Genomic DNA, 15,458 nt, shown 5'->3' with positions numbered 1-15,458 from the left:
GGCGAACAAACGCGCTAACCACTACACCGAGAGCAACCTTAATCGCTTCCTACCTTTTAAAGAAGATTACATTAACATATACTTGGAAATAAAACGGGTAAATGTTCATGATAAAAACTATCGGGAGTACCGAATTTACTCATTTGTTCCTGTATGTATTTTATAAAGTCATTTCCGTAAAATTCGGCTTTTTCTTCTAAACACAATGGCGCCGGTGAATCCGTTTCCGGGGCTTTGGCTCTTGGTTGATTTATACCGTGACCCAATCGGGTAAATAACAGCCTGTCATCTAATTCCTCCAAAATAATGGTACTTCTAGGTAATATGAATCGTTTCAAAATTTCCGTCTGATTCTGGTACTCGATATCTTTTACTTGAGGCTCTCTATCTTTAGACATCGGAGATTTCTTCGTAACACGAGCGATTTTCCCACTCTCAGATACTCGGTGTTCGAAACATATTGTATACATAGCGCATTGATCTAAAAGATACGCGACCATATATTGGAAATCGTCGCGCCCTTTGAATCGTTGATACGTCACTATATAACGCATTTTGTAAGATCTCCCTCGGAAGTCACTGCTCTCTTCAAGGCGTTCGTCGAATAACCGAGATAAAGAGAGAGAGCGCTCTCTTATCAGACAAACTCTTATCTAGCGATTACGTCACGACTAAAGACCAGTACAGACACGTCCTAAAAAACCGTTTAACCATATAGAGGGAAAATTTTTAAATTATTTCCAAATTTTTGGATTCATTATCGCAGAATTTAATCATGATGTAATCAGTACATTGTTTTTAACATTTTATTTCAAAATTTGATTTGTTTTTTACACCATTGACATTTTCGTTTGTTTATATATATGTCAGGAAATAGTGAATATGGTAAAAGTAAAGGATAGAGACCAAAAAGAGCAACTACTGGGTTCATCGTCAACATTCCCAAAATAATTCCTACAGGTACAGTTATAGGAAGTAGAATAATATATGTTCCAGCTATAAAAGAATATTTGATTCCAACCTGTAAAACCCTCAATATACAACATCTATTATTACAATATTCTTTAGTCTTGGATTTGTTTGTACTTGAAACGTATTTCTCCGTTACTGACACATCTCTCCCAGACTCGTCGTTAGAACAATTTATAGGTATGTTACATGTTGAAAACCCTTTAACAAGCGGACATTCCGGGGAATATTTTCGATGCTCCTCATTCTCCATTAGAAGTCACTGCTCTCTTCAAGGCGAATAACCTCTTATCACTCTCTTATCAGAGAAACTCTATCTGGCAATTACGTCACGACTAAAGAAGTTCACGCCCCTTAACCAGTTAAAAAAGACCTAATCAATTGGCGACCCCCACCCTCGACCAATAAACGAACTCAAAGAAACCCCCCCGGATAAAAAACCGGTGTTCCCCCACTCTAGACACACGCGAGTATACACGCGCGGGTCTAGCGCGCTAGAAGGCTGGCGGCACACTTAAATGACCTAATTAACTCTCCATATTTCGGTGGGTTAACTACTGGGGGGCTATTCTGTAATTTGTTTCGATTTAAATTTGGAATTCGCTGTCGACCGTTGTCGTATCGACCAATATAGAAGAACAGAATTATCTAAGACAGTTTTGTCGAAATCGATAGCGGAGTTCTCGCATATCGAAATCGAGAAAAAATGTCAATCGCTGACGTATTTCTGCTTTAAAATGGGTAGGACCACGTGAGCAACTCTACCAATTAGAGAATGTATGATATAAGCAGACGTCAAAACAAACTCACGCTGTTCATATTGAGAATATAAACCGCAAGAAAACCCACTTCCACTCTTAGAAAATGGATAACGCACGTAGAACGCGTGTGTCTGCTAGTCAGCAAGAAACTATTATAAGTTTTTTGGCAAATATTGAAAGGTTTAAGACTAAAAAATTCAGTGAGGAGTGTTACACAATATTTTTATCTAACCAATTGCACATTTATTGAGTGGTAGCCTTTACGATTTACATAAAGGTATTCACGATTTCCACCGTTTATTTTTGCGGGGGGAGCAATCGCTATGTGAGTACAATCAATCGCTCTAATTACACCTGGAAAATTTGTCTTTTCCATGAACCTATAATTCTGAAAACTTTAATATTTAGGCTCACTGACTAACATCGAAAATTAATATTACAATAACCTTACTTTATTGGCGACCCTTTGAACTTCAGTTGTGGGAAACCTTACCCACTTCTCTGATAAAACATCCAGAATGGTTTTTGTTACATTCTTAAGGACTTTCGACACAGTTGGTTGGCTAACTTCTAAATAAATGTCTGGGCCGATGCACATTTGGTACGATCCAACAGAAAAAAACCTAAGTGCAATTAATACCTACACATATTAGAAAAGGTGTTAAAACGTTAAATAAAATAGCAAAGTTAAAATATGTTAAATTATTGAAACAAATATGAAATATACTCACTTGACAATCAACAGGCAATTTAGCATTTCTTCGGCCCGACAAAGGCCTACGTAACTCTTCTATTAGTTCTATTACTATTAGTTTCTCAAGCCGGAAAAGTCGCCTAAAGTTTGTTATCGGAAAGTTCGAATGCTTTAGACCGGTCCCTAATAAACCTTTGCCGACGCAAGTTTCTCTTTCTATCCAAGTTTAAGGCTAAATTCAGTAGTTCGATTCGAGCTAAATTTAAGGCCATTTTATTTTCAAACCTTTCTTGTCAGCCTCCAAAGACTAAATAATGTTGTTCTAGAGTGTAAAGTCTTTGCCGAAGGGGGCTCTGATAGGCTAAAAGTGGTATCGATGAGTTTCTCAACATGCATTAGCCAGGTGAGATCGACATCTACATCGCTTTCGATTTTTGATAACGATGTCGATGTCTACAAAAGTTACTATAGAATACCATTCTAACAAAATATCGATATAAATGTCCATATCGAAATAGTAGTCGATCGAGATGACCCTTTCGACGCTTACGGAATAGCCCCCCAGAAGGCAGGTGTCGGCCATGTCGTGATGATGGGCTCGCGCAGAGGAAATCCATCTAAGGACATGCGAGCTTACCGCTTCAAAAAGAGGACATGTGAGGTAGATGTGGTCTAAGGTGCCAAGCGCAGGGCACAATGGGCAGGAAGGAGTGACGTAGTCATTATGGAGGTGAACGAGACGCGTGGGGAAGGGAAGACTACCATGCAGGAGCCTCCATTGAAGCCCGTTTTCCATACGGGTGGAGAAGAGGGAGAAACGGGATGGGTGCCAAAGATCCGCACGCCTACGAAGGAGTAAAAACTCATCTAAGCATGAAGGGGTTACGGGTGCTGGCTGAGAGACATTAAAATGGACTAGCTGGGGTCATGTACCACGTGATTTCGTATAAATATTTCCCCATTGTTAGGCTCATGTACCACGTGATTTCGTATAAAGATTTCCCCATTGTCAGGCTCATGTACCACGTGATTTCGAATAAATATTTCCCCATTGTTAGGCTCATTTACCACGTGATTTCATATAAAGATTTCCCCATTGTTAGGCTCATTTACCACGTGATTTACTGCATATACGCTTCTCATGACGTCATAACTGACGTTTTCGAAGCGTTAATTAAGCCCAACTCCCCTTTACCCCAATCATTACCTCACAAAATGGCCCAATTATGGATTCCAAGTTATGGTATCGGTTCCTGATAAGACACGATATAAATAACCAGAGCGTAAGGATCAAGAACAAACTGAATGTCCATATTCGCTTGCCAGAGGCGCAAAGTGCACGGGTTGTACGGATTAACCCTAGTATCTTTAGGGTGTCTTTTCAATAAAAACCACTTTCCTTTCGAGGTCATACGTAATGGCTTGAATATATGTAACCATCTTAACCCAAAAATCAAATAAAATTTTTGATAAATCTTTAAATTAATAATGAAATGCCTTAAATTAACATTATAAAGATATTACTAGCCCTTTAAACTTAAACCTATCCCTTTAAAAAACTGAAAAGAAATTCTTTCGTACAAAAGAAAAGGAACTAGCCCCTCAATGTTGACACAGAACTTTCTAGAACGATCCTATACCCCTATATCCATAGTGCAAAATGAAATACCTAGCAACTAAAATACTTTCCAAGAACCCAGAGAAATGTCACGCTGATTTAGACCCCAAGCAACAAGACCTTGAGTCACTATCCTGGTACCTGGCCCGAGAAACTTCTAGAACATTTTTTTTAACCCTTAAACTGACCAATCCGTATTGGGTCCCAGATTTAAAAGTTTTGCCTATTCGTTGATAACATGAATCCACCCGGCTACGTAATAAATATGGTCCACTATTCGCCAAACCGAAGTCAATCAACAAACGTCATTGTCCCAGAAAGCCTTGCGAGAAACTAGAAGTTATACAGGGTGTTTCTGATAAGTCTGCCATAAATCAAGGGGCGTGTTCTTTGGGTCAAACTGAGTGGAAAGTGTCAAAGAACATGGGGTGTACAAGAATTTGCAACGAAGATATGGCCCCCCAAACATTGGCCCCTAAAACAAGAAAATATTCGAAAATGTAGACTAAAACAATTTCAGCCTTATCAACTTGTTTAGAAATATGAGACAATTTCAATAGTTTCCCTCTAACATCGTTATTGAACTTTCACCTGGCAGAAGTGTATTAAATGAGTAGAAGTTTGCCCTTTCTAGTAAAGTAAATTCAAAGTATCATGGTACCTTTCGGTTGGTATTACTTTTATTCTTAACAAGTTAACATGGACGTTACAGGTATTGTTCAAAATGTCCACCAAAGGCGTTAAGACAAACATGAACCCGTCTTTCGAAAGATTCTTGGACATGTTGGAAGATTCCTGGCATGTTCCTGATTGTTTGACATACTTCAATAATTCGTCTTCGCAAGTCTTCCTCATCACGGACTTCATTCTTGTACACGATGTCTTTGAGATGACCCCAAAGATAGAAATCGCACGGATTTAAATCCGGAGATCTGGCTGGCCACGCAACTGGTCCTCCACACCCAATCCACCTCAAATTAAACGTAGCATTAAGATGTTCTCTAACTGCACGGCTGAAATGTGGGGGTGCCCCGTCGTGCATAAACCACATGTCACGAAGTAATGCTAACGGTATGTCCTCGAGTAGTTCAGGTAAAGTGTCTCTTAAGAACGTGAGATATGCTTCACCATTTAGTCTGGGTGGAAGAAAATGCGGACCTAGTAAATGATTACCGACAATGCCGCACCATACGTTTAAAGAAAATTGCTGTTGGTGACTTCTAACACTAGTTGCGTGTGGGTTTAATTGGCGCCATTCGTGGTGGTTGTGATAGTTCAGAATTCCATCCCGGGAAAAATGTGCCTCGTCGGTTACTAAAAGGACCCGTGGAAATTGATTGTCCTCTACTCTGGCCAAAAACCACTCGCAAAAGTCGATGCGTCTTGGATAATCTGCCGGGTTAAGAGCTTGCACCTTTTGAATATGATACGGGTGAAACTGATGTCCGCGGAGAATTCGCCAGACCAAAACGTGATTAACATGTAATTGTCGTCCAACTTGTCTGGTACTTGTCGAGGGGTCCTCATCGAACATGGCAAGGACGTCTTCCTCGATTTCCTCCATGTCTTCTGGAATGTCTCGCTCTCGAACGTTGTTGGGTTGTACTTGTCCGATGTCCCTCAAGCGCCTGTCAACAGCCTCGAACGTACGACGATTTGGTATGCGTCGTTGCGGAAATTGTTCCTGGTATCGCCGCTGTGCGTCCACTGAATTGCCCTGCGCCAGTCCATACATGAGATGCATGTCTGCATATTCTGCATTGGTATGCGCTATACTGTACTACCACACGTTCGTTCGAAGTGATACTGTGACGTTATCAACAACATCGCGTTACTTTATAGCAAACCACCGTTTAGTTTTTACGTTTGCGTCATGACTGTCAGCATTGTTTTTTATTCACGGACTTCATTCTTGTACACGATGTCAAAAAAATCTTTGAGATGACCCCAAAGACTTTTTAGCAAACCACCGTTAATTGTTTACGTTTGTGAATAAAAAACAATGCTGACAGTCATGACGCAAACGTAAAAACTAAACGGTGGTTTGCTATAAAGTAACGCGATGTTGTTGATAACGTCACAGTATCACTTCGAACGAACGTGTGGTAGTACAGTATGGCGTATACCAAAGCAGAATATGCAGACATGCATCTCATGTATGGACTGGCGCAGGGCAATTCAGTGGAAGCACAGCGGCGATACAAGGAACAATTTCCGCAACGACGCATACCAAATCGTCGTACGTTCGAGGCTGTTGACAGGCTCTTGAGGGACATCGGACAAGTACAACCCAGCAACGTTCGAGAGCGAGACATTCCAGAAGACATGGAGGAAATCGAGGAAGACGTCCTTGCCATGTTCGATGAGGACCCCTCGACAAGTACCAGACAAGTTGGACGACAATTACATGTTAATCACGTTTTGGTCTGGCGAATTCTCCGCGGACATCAGTTTCACCCGTATCATATTCAAAAGGTGCAAGCTCTTAACCCGGCAGATTATCCAAGACGCATCGACTTTTGCGAGTGGTTTTTGGCCAGAGTAGAGGACAATCAATTTCCACGGGTCCTTTTAGTAACCGACGAGGCACATTTTTCCCGGGATGGAATTCTGAACTATCACAACCACCACGAATGGCGCCAATTAAACCCACACGCAACTAGTGTTAGAAGTCACCAACAGCAATTTTCTTTAAACGTATGGTGCGGCATTGTCGGTAATCATTTACTAGGTCCGCATTTTCTTCCACCCAGACTAAATGGTGAAGCATATCTCACGTTCTTAAGAGACACTTTACCTGAACTACTCGAGGACATACCGTTAGCATTACTTCGTGACATGTGGTTTATGCACGACGGGGCACCCCCACATTTCAGCCGTGCAGTTAGAGAACATCTTAATGCTACGTTTAATTTGAGGTGGATTGGGTGTGGAGGACCAGTTGCGTGGCCAGCCAGATCTCCGGATTTAAATCCGTGCGATTTCTATCTTTGGGGTCATCTCAAAGACATCGTGTACAAGAATGAAGTCCGTGATGAGGAAGACTTGCGAAGACGAATAATTGAAGGTTGTCAAACAATCAGGAACATGCCAGGAATCTTCCAACATGTCCAAGAATCTTTCGAAAGACGGGTTCATGTTTGTCTTAACGCCGTTGGTGGACATTTTGAACAATACCTGTAACGTCCATGTTAACTTGTTAAGAATAAAAGTAATACCAACCGAAAGGTACCATGATATTTTGAATTTACTTTACTAGAGTAGGCATACTTCTACTCATTTAATACACTTCCGCCAGGTGAAAGTTCAATAACGATGTTAGAGGGAAACTATTGAAATTGTCTCATTATTTCTAAACAAGTTGATAAGGCTGAATTTGTTTTAGTCTACATTTTCGAATATTTTCTTGTTTTAGGGGCCAATGTTTGGGGGGCCATATCTTCGTTGCAAATTCTTGTACACCCCATGTTCTTTGACACTTTCCACTCAGTTTGACCCAAAGAACACGCCCCTTGATTTATGGCAGACTTATCAGAAACACCCTGTATATAAGAAGTCCCTCCTGGATTTTTTATTCATTTAGTTACCTTTATTTCTCGTCAATTTGAATCCCTAATTTTTGGAAGAGAATCGGAGATATTTTTTATTAATTTTGATACCTTTATTTTTCATTAATTTGAATCCCTAATTTTTCGGAAAAGAAACTCGGAGATATTTTTTTAACCCCTAAGTTGACGAAGAGAAGGAGCGCGAGTGCTCGAAATATTAAAAGAAAAAAAAATAATAATTAACCCTTAAATCGCGAGAAAAGAAAAAAATCATAATTATCTCTTAACACGAGAAAGAAGAAAAAAGAACCCTTAACCCTTGAGAAAAATATGGAAGAGGAGCAACTTGCCGTAAGAAATTAAAAACTTGAAACTATTTTGATAAACTAACTTGAAACTATGATTAAAGAACTTAGATTATGGTTAACGGATTGGTTCATTTTTAAAATCTTAATTTTCTATTTTTGAACATTATTGTCTTTATTGCATAACTGCACGATTTTAACCCAAACACCCCTAAAAATTTAAATTTGAAACTTAAAGGAGACATTCCATAGAGGTTATAAATTGCAAACCTCCCTTTTGATTTTTGTTTAATTTTTTTTTATTTTGACCCCTATAAAAGTGTGTGAAAATTTATGAATAAGATTGAATATTATGTTGAATATTAAAAATTGGATTAGAATTTATTTTGACTCTCAATTGACACATACCATCAAACGCGGTCACTTTTGATTCAGAAATTTTATGAGCCCCTCGTTCCCGTTAAAAGGCCATAACTCTCCACAACTGACTGCATTCTAACATCTTGTCTAGCGTTAGCGAGGTTGAATCATAAGTGAAAAGAGGTAGGTGTTTTTGTTGCATCCTCACCCCTCTCGTAAGATGTCGAACACCCATAAACAACAAATGAAGAAAGGAGATGAATAAAGGCTTATAAATTGGCGCAGTCGGCAGGATACGATCCTTCGGAATCTTATCAATATGATGGATTTTGACATGTCTTGAAGAGAGTCAAAGTTGGTTCAATTATTAAAACCCTATATTATTTTGAGAAAATATTGAGAAAAATCGAGCAATCAAAATGACGGACATTACCCTTAACTCGTCAGATCTAGTATTATATATCGCCATTAACATAATGTTGTTATTGGTAGTGATCCTATATAATAAGATATTGAACTTCCTGAGAAATATTATTATGAATATCGGTATGTTATTTCGACGTACAAACAATGATAAATCTATCCATACCCATTATTTAACACAATTAATTCTACAAAATGTTGAATCCCAAAAAGTATTAGCTGAGACTATTGCTGCTTTACGAGATAGCCTGAAAGACTCATTAGAAGCCCATAGAGGTTACCCTCTCCAATCTTTGAGTTCTAATGCGAGTTCGAGTTCGGAATCTGAGACCCATCAAATTAATAAGAAACGAACCCAAATGAAAGATATGCAAAAATTCCCCGAAGAAAAGGTTATTGATAGAGATGAAAGCCTTAGAAGAGTCGGAAAGACTAGAAAAGAGGAAGGTAGATTAAATCCTATGTTTACATCAACCCCTTATGTCTGAATGGAAACAGGAAAGAAAGTATCCCTCCCCTCCACTATGCGTGAAGAAAAACATTTGGAAGACCCTTTTGCGACGCGAATAAAAGAATTTTTCAACCCCCCTACTAACGTTACCTTGAGACCAGAGAGAGAGGAACTTTTTCCAAGAAACGAACCTATAGAGGAACCTGTACTAAATCAGACTACTTTTTTCAAGAAAAGTTGAAAAGTCCTATATTTCCTGTATATGAGAAAGAACAAGAGACGTCAAACATTCCTGATATTACTCAAATCCCTCGCGGAAAAAACTTACAAAATTCAACCCCTAAAAATAGAGCTTTACCAATTCCTCAATTTACGGCAAGATTTAATGGACAATCAAATCCTATAGAATTCCTATATAGCGCGTACGAGTATGGGATGATAACAGGTGTAACACTTAAAGAATTATTGACCCACATACCCCTAGCATTCGAGGGACAAGCAAAGAAATGGTTTTGGAAAAATATTAATCTTTTTCATATCTGGACTGAATTTGAGAATAAGTTTAAAGAAAAAAATTTGGGAGATGGTTATTCCAAAATAATCAAGAGAAAAATTCAAACAAGAAGGCAAAGACCCAATGAGAGCCCTGAAGTTTATGTTCAGGATATGATAAATATTTATGATGAATTACCCTCTATCCCCTCTGAGCAAAATCGATTAGACCATATAATTTTTGGATTAATGCCCGAATATGAAGCACAATTGAACTTAATACATGTACCACAGTTGATGAACTTTTAGAGGTAGTGAAGCAACTTCAACCAGTGATGGGAGTTTTACACCCTAGAAATCAAGGAACAAACGAACCCCGAAACCCCTTAATTAAAAAATTTTGCAACTATTGCAAAGAATACGGACATTTTGTTTATAACTGCCCAAATAAAAGAAGTAGACCACAAGAAGTAACCTTACCCCTTGAATCGTATCTTCAATCAGCTAGGCCTAAATGCTTTGTATTCAATTCTACGAATCTCCAATCATAAAGGAAAAAAAACGGAAAAATTACTTAAAAATTATATATTTCAATAACAATTTTTACTTTAATATTTATAATCTACCAGTGGTAAGTTGTGATGAATAAAAAAAAGCATATAGTGACACGATATACTCGCAAATGAATCAAAAACCTAAAGACGCTATAGATGGGTCCTATAGTGTGAAAGAGAGCGCGTTAAAAAATCGTAACTTCCCCCTTTCCATTCCCTCCTTCCCGAGTTTATCACCAACGTTGAAAGCTTCCGCGCAGGCGCGCTGTAGCAGATGCGGTAGAGAGCAGATCTAAACAGTGTATCCCTCTCTCTGCTTGCGCGCCAATATTGCGCAGAGCAGTAATCGCGTTACAGCTAGTGCCGAGAGGAGAGGAGAGTTTTCCCACGTGACCCTACATTTCGCGTAGCCGTCTGCCTATTCACCTCACCATTCCATACCCTTCTTCTTCCATGATGAGACCTGTCCCATTGCGGTCCGTGCGGGGGATGTACGTATTTCGCGGAACGGGTTACAGCTCATAACCAGTTTCGCGCGAGTTGCACATGTCTCACGCCCGAATATTCGGTGCTTCGGCCGAGAGCATGGCCGAATATTCAGTATTCGGCAAAATCAATATTCGCGCCATCACTAATTCAAACCCCTAAAGCAACCCCTACTACTACAATCGTGACAAATGAAATAACTATGCCAGAAGATATAGAAGCAGAGAAAAAAACAAGAATTGCAAAACCTTTTTATCGAAGTGAAGAGAATGAATGAAAATTCCCGTACGGAGGATGAAACAGACGAAGACAAAGAAGAATTGATACATAAAACCCCTACCTTTTACCCCTACGACTGGTTTTCTAATAGAAACAAGTTGATGAAGTCTTCAAGTACTCAAACCCCTATTACGGAACCGCAACGTGTAACCACGATTAAAGTAGAGGAGAAGAGACTACGACGTTGTCGACGTAACAGAAGACGTACTTCATTCATGGACCCTCAATTGCTTGCAAAGGACTCGAACCCTCCCTCATCCTTAGATAATAATCAAACGCTAGTTTTTGTCAACATTAGACATACCCCTATCCTTCGAAGACAACGACCATATGAGACAAAAACCAACGATAATGACAATCGTTTCTTCATTTTAAAACCTTCCTATACAAATTATAGAAACCGTTTTAATTACCCTCGCAATATTTATGTCGCCAAAAATTCATCATCTGGATATTCTCGGAAAAATGACCCTTACCATAAAGACAGAAGTTCTGCTACACCCCAGAAATATACAGAAATGGAATTGAGAGTTGACGCTGGAATATTCCCTACACCTACCATTGTGTAACTTGTCATACCGATGGACATCAAGAAAATGAATGCCTTAAAAATATCCCCTTAACCCCTAATGAGAAATCGGAAGATACCCAGGATATTGAAATAGTTCTAATATTACTAGCCCCCATTATCAAACCCCTCATAGACGCTGGGTGAAACCGGAACTCTATTCCTTAAAGGAAAATACCTCCAGCAAGTATAGAAGATAAACATTTATTAACTCATTCATCCCTATTTTATTTTCAATCATTTCATCTAAAAATTTTTTTTTTATTATGGTGATGGTAAGATGGATATGTCAAGTTCGGGGACAAACTTTTAAGACGAGGTGGGGATATATAACCATCTTAACACAAAAATCAAATTAAATTTACCATTGATCATTAAATTAATAACGAAATACCTTAAATTAACACTATAAAGATAATACTAGCCCTTTAAACTTAAACCTATCCCTTTAAAATAAACTAAAATGAAATTCTTTCGTACAATAGATGAGGAACTAGCCCATCAATGTTGACACAAAACTTTCTAGAACTATCCTATACCACAGTATCCACAGTGCAAAATAAAATACCTAAAAACGAAAACTTTTTCCAAGAACCCAGAGAAATGTCACGCTGATTTAGACCCCAAGCATCAAGACCTTGAGTCACTATCCTGGTACCTGGCCCGAGAAACTTGAAGAACATTTTTTTTAACCCTTAAACTGACCAATCCATATTTGTTCCCAAAACATAAAAGTTTTGCCTATTCACTGTTACCATGAATCCGCCCGGCTACGTCATAAATATGGTCCACTATTCGCCAAACCAAAGTCAATCAACAAACGTCATTGTCCCAGAGATCCTCGTGAAAACAAGAAGTTATATACGAAGTCCCTCCTGTCCCACCCTCAGTCGATAGCTGAACTGCTTAACGAAACTCTGTCGGCTCACCCTTAAGAAATCCTAAGACATACGGAGGAAATTTTAAATCGAAACTTTTATTTTATTCATTTTGATACCTTTCAAATTCAGGTTAGGTTAGTAATATTTTATAAATCATTTAACATTGTTAAGCCTTTTCCAAAATATTGATGTTTATCTTGATTGACTTCTCAAATAATATGCCTTTTCCAAAAGTTGCTGTTCGGTTAGGTTTGGTTTTGTTAGGAGGACGTCTCGTCCTCTTTGGGGCGGTTATACACTTCTAGTACAGTAAAACGGCTGGCTTAAAGTATTTTCATAATGAATATAACATAAAAAATAAATAAATATTAGCAATTGATTTTATTATGTCATATATTGCTGATTTATTACTATTTTGTTTTTATAATCCTTATTTCTAAAATAATAATTTAGAAAATGTTTGGATCTAGTGTTCATTTTACGTAGGTCGTAAATTGTTTTAAGTTAAATTAATTTGAATTCCATCGGGAAAAACCCGAAGTGCGGGTTTTTCCATGCAATGGGATTGTCCCATTGGACAGCATCGTAAATCCGCCGAAAGCTGTTTCGGTCGCGTTCTGCGGAAGATGTTTTACCGCAGAGGTGATAACGCAATGTTTCCGTCGTGTTTTCGGTCAAGTGGGAACTAATAGTACTGGCACTTTAGAGTTAAATCCCGACAATTTTAGGTACAAGCTGAAGTTTCGCACACAGGTAGTATTTGACTTAAAAAAAAATACACTAAAAGTCCGCACCTCTAGGATTCTTGCGTCTTCGCCATTTTCTAAAAGGGCTGCCAAAAAGGAAAAAAATCCAAAAATTAAAAACGGAAGTTCCTGAAAATAAATTTCCAGAGGCAAATTTATTAATGAATTCGACGTCTAAAATATTATGAACGAAAAACAAATATAGGAAACCATCTTAAAATATGGCTGGCAATTCACAAAAAGTCTTACAACTAATCTTATCATCGGTTTAGAATTTAAAATACATTACAACGATATAAAGCATATCAAAATAAGGTTTAATGGACATTTAAGTAAAGTTTTGTGAAAATGATTTACAGATAATTTTAAGTACTAAAAATTTGCTTCGATATACAGAATATAAAATTTAACAATTCCACCTAAAAACTTTTAAACATCTCTTCATCCTCTTCATTTAAAGTGATTGAATCACCGTTATCACAACTGTTTCCCCGACAGTGTGCGCACATGTCTGAGCACACAAGTCCCGCCTTTTTGCATTCGCATTTCCTTTTGAAAGATGCTTTGCACGCACAAGTTACCAGTTTTAAGAGATTATCTGGAGCTGGTGGAAGTGTTGATACAATTGGTTTTAAACCACCAATTGAGTTTCGTTGCCACACCCATTCTTCGGGATTTAAATCAATTCCTAACCATTGCTGTACTTGTAAGTACACCCTGTAGGAATGCTGTATTGCTGCCGCACATGTTGGTGTAAATTTTGTCAACTCGAACGCTGATTTGACTGATAGACGTGCCACAAACCGATTATACATGTAATGGAAGCCATTGCTCTCATTCCAGCCTGCTTAGCATGATGGCAGTTTATAGTTTTCATCAGCCACCACTCCACTGAATAAAGACACAAGATTTTTAGACTGTTTGAATGGATCGTGATCTTTTAGCCAATTCACAAGCCTTTTGGTGTCAGCCTTGTCACGTGACTGTCTACTGTCACGAAGCTCGACATGTTGCTTAGAGGTGTTACTTGAAACCCCACTTAAATCCTCAACCGCATCAGTAATTTGAATACAAGCTGGCATGGCCTGTACCCATGTTGCTAATGTACTCTCTGTTAAACCTCTTCCTTGAGTAAGGCCACCCGTGACTTTCATGGATCGCATTAAAACTTGCTATATAGTCATTTCTGTCCAAACACCACTCCAAAAGCGATTCGAGCGCCGAACAGTGAAGAAACCGTCTCTAGTGAAGTTTTGAATTCAGGAGAAGGCATGATGTCTTTTAGGTTTTCCATCTGATGAAGATATATTTGAGCAGCTTGGCTTATAGTAAATGAGCTGCTGCATGAAAAAAGGTAGCATTTGACGTACAGAATGAAGGTGAAGCTCCCAATCTCCAGTTCTTTCGGCTCGCACAAACATTCTCATCAATGCAACTTGTTCGTAATACTGAAGCCAGAGCATAGACGTTTCGCTTTTTTTAAGCGCCGTGATCAAGTTCGCTAGCTGATGTTGAATGTGGCAAAGTGAGGTTGAATTTTCAACATTCACAACTAACTCATCATTTTGAAGAACCTTTCAGTATAGTTCACAAACGTCTTTAAGCTCATCTTCACTATTTTCAATATCCTCTAAAAGGATCGATGTGAGTGCAAGTTGGGTGAGGTAGTGTGCTCGAAGAGCCCAAGCATAAGCGTGTCCTGTAATCATACGTTCCACGGAGGACTTGGAATAAATTATGGACCATAGTTCTAGTAAGCCACAATCGGCCATGATCTTTCCTACAGCTCCCATGAAAGACATCAGCAAATGAAATCATCCCAGTCGTGGAATAATCACGGAGAGTGGGCTCTCTTTTTCCGCTGCCATAACGATCTCTACTGATTTCATGTACAATGGCTGATCGAATGTGACGAGACAACACGTTTGACCATGAATTCGCGCTTCTTTAGCAGCAAACATTAGAGCAGTGTAAATGGTCGTTGGATTGCTTGGATCCATCGTAATGAATGCTGCAGGAATGACCTTCGATATCTGGTAAGGTGTTTCATTTGTTGAAAACGACCTTTGCATATATCCGTTCCAGCCTGGAGTGTTATTTTCTTCCTGCGTGGATCCGATAGCCCATAAATAAATCAAGTAGAGTTTTAGAAGTAACAACTTCTGCACTTGGTTCCTCATCAGTGAATTGGGCTTTCGCTTCAATTTTCGTTAGGCCTTTGACTTTTGGGTGCTTGTCGGCTTTGGGAGTTATCTTTTCTGCCTCGTTCAACATTATGTCTGTGGTTTCTGTCAGAATTCTTGGTACTGCTGTAGAAACACTG

The sequence above is a fragment of the Phalangium opilio genome, unplaced genomic scaffold (genome assembly GCF_054372755.1).
Source record: "Phalangium opilio isolate 3A_F unplaced genomic scaffold, DU_Popi_V2 ptg000053l_1, whole genome shotgun sequence".
In the NCBI taxonomy this organism is placed as follows: Eukaryota; Metazoa; Arthropoda; class Arachnida; order Opiliones; family Phalangiidae; genus Phalangium; species Phalangium opilio.
Note: the sequence above shows the minus strand (reverse complement) of the source record.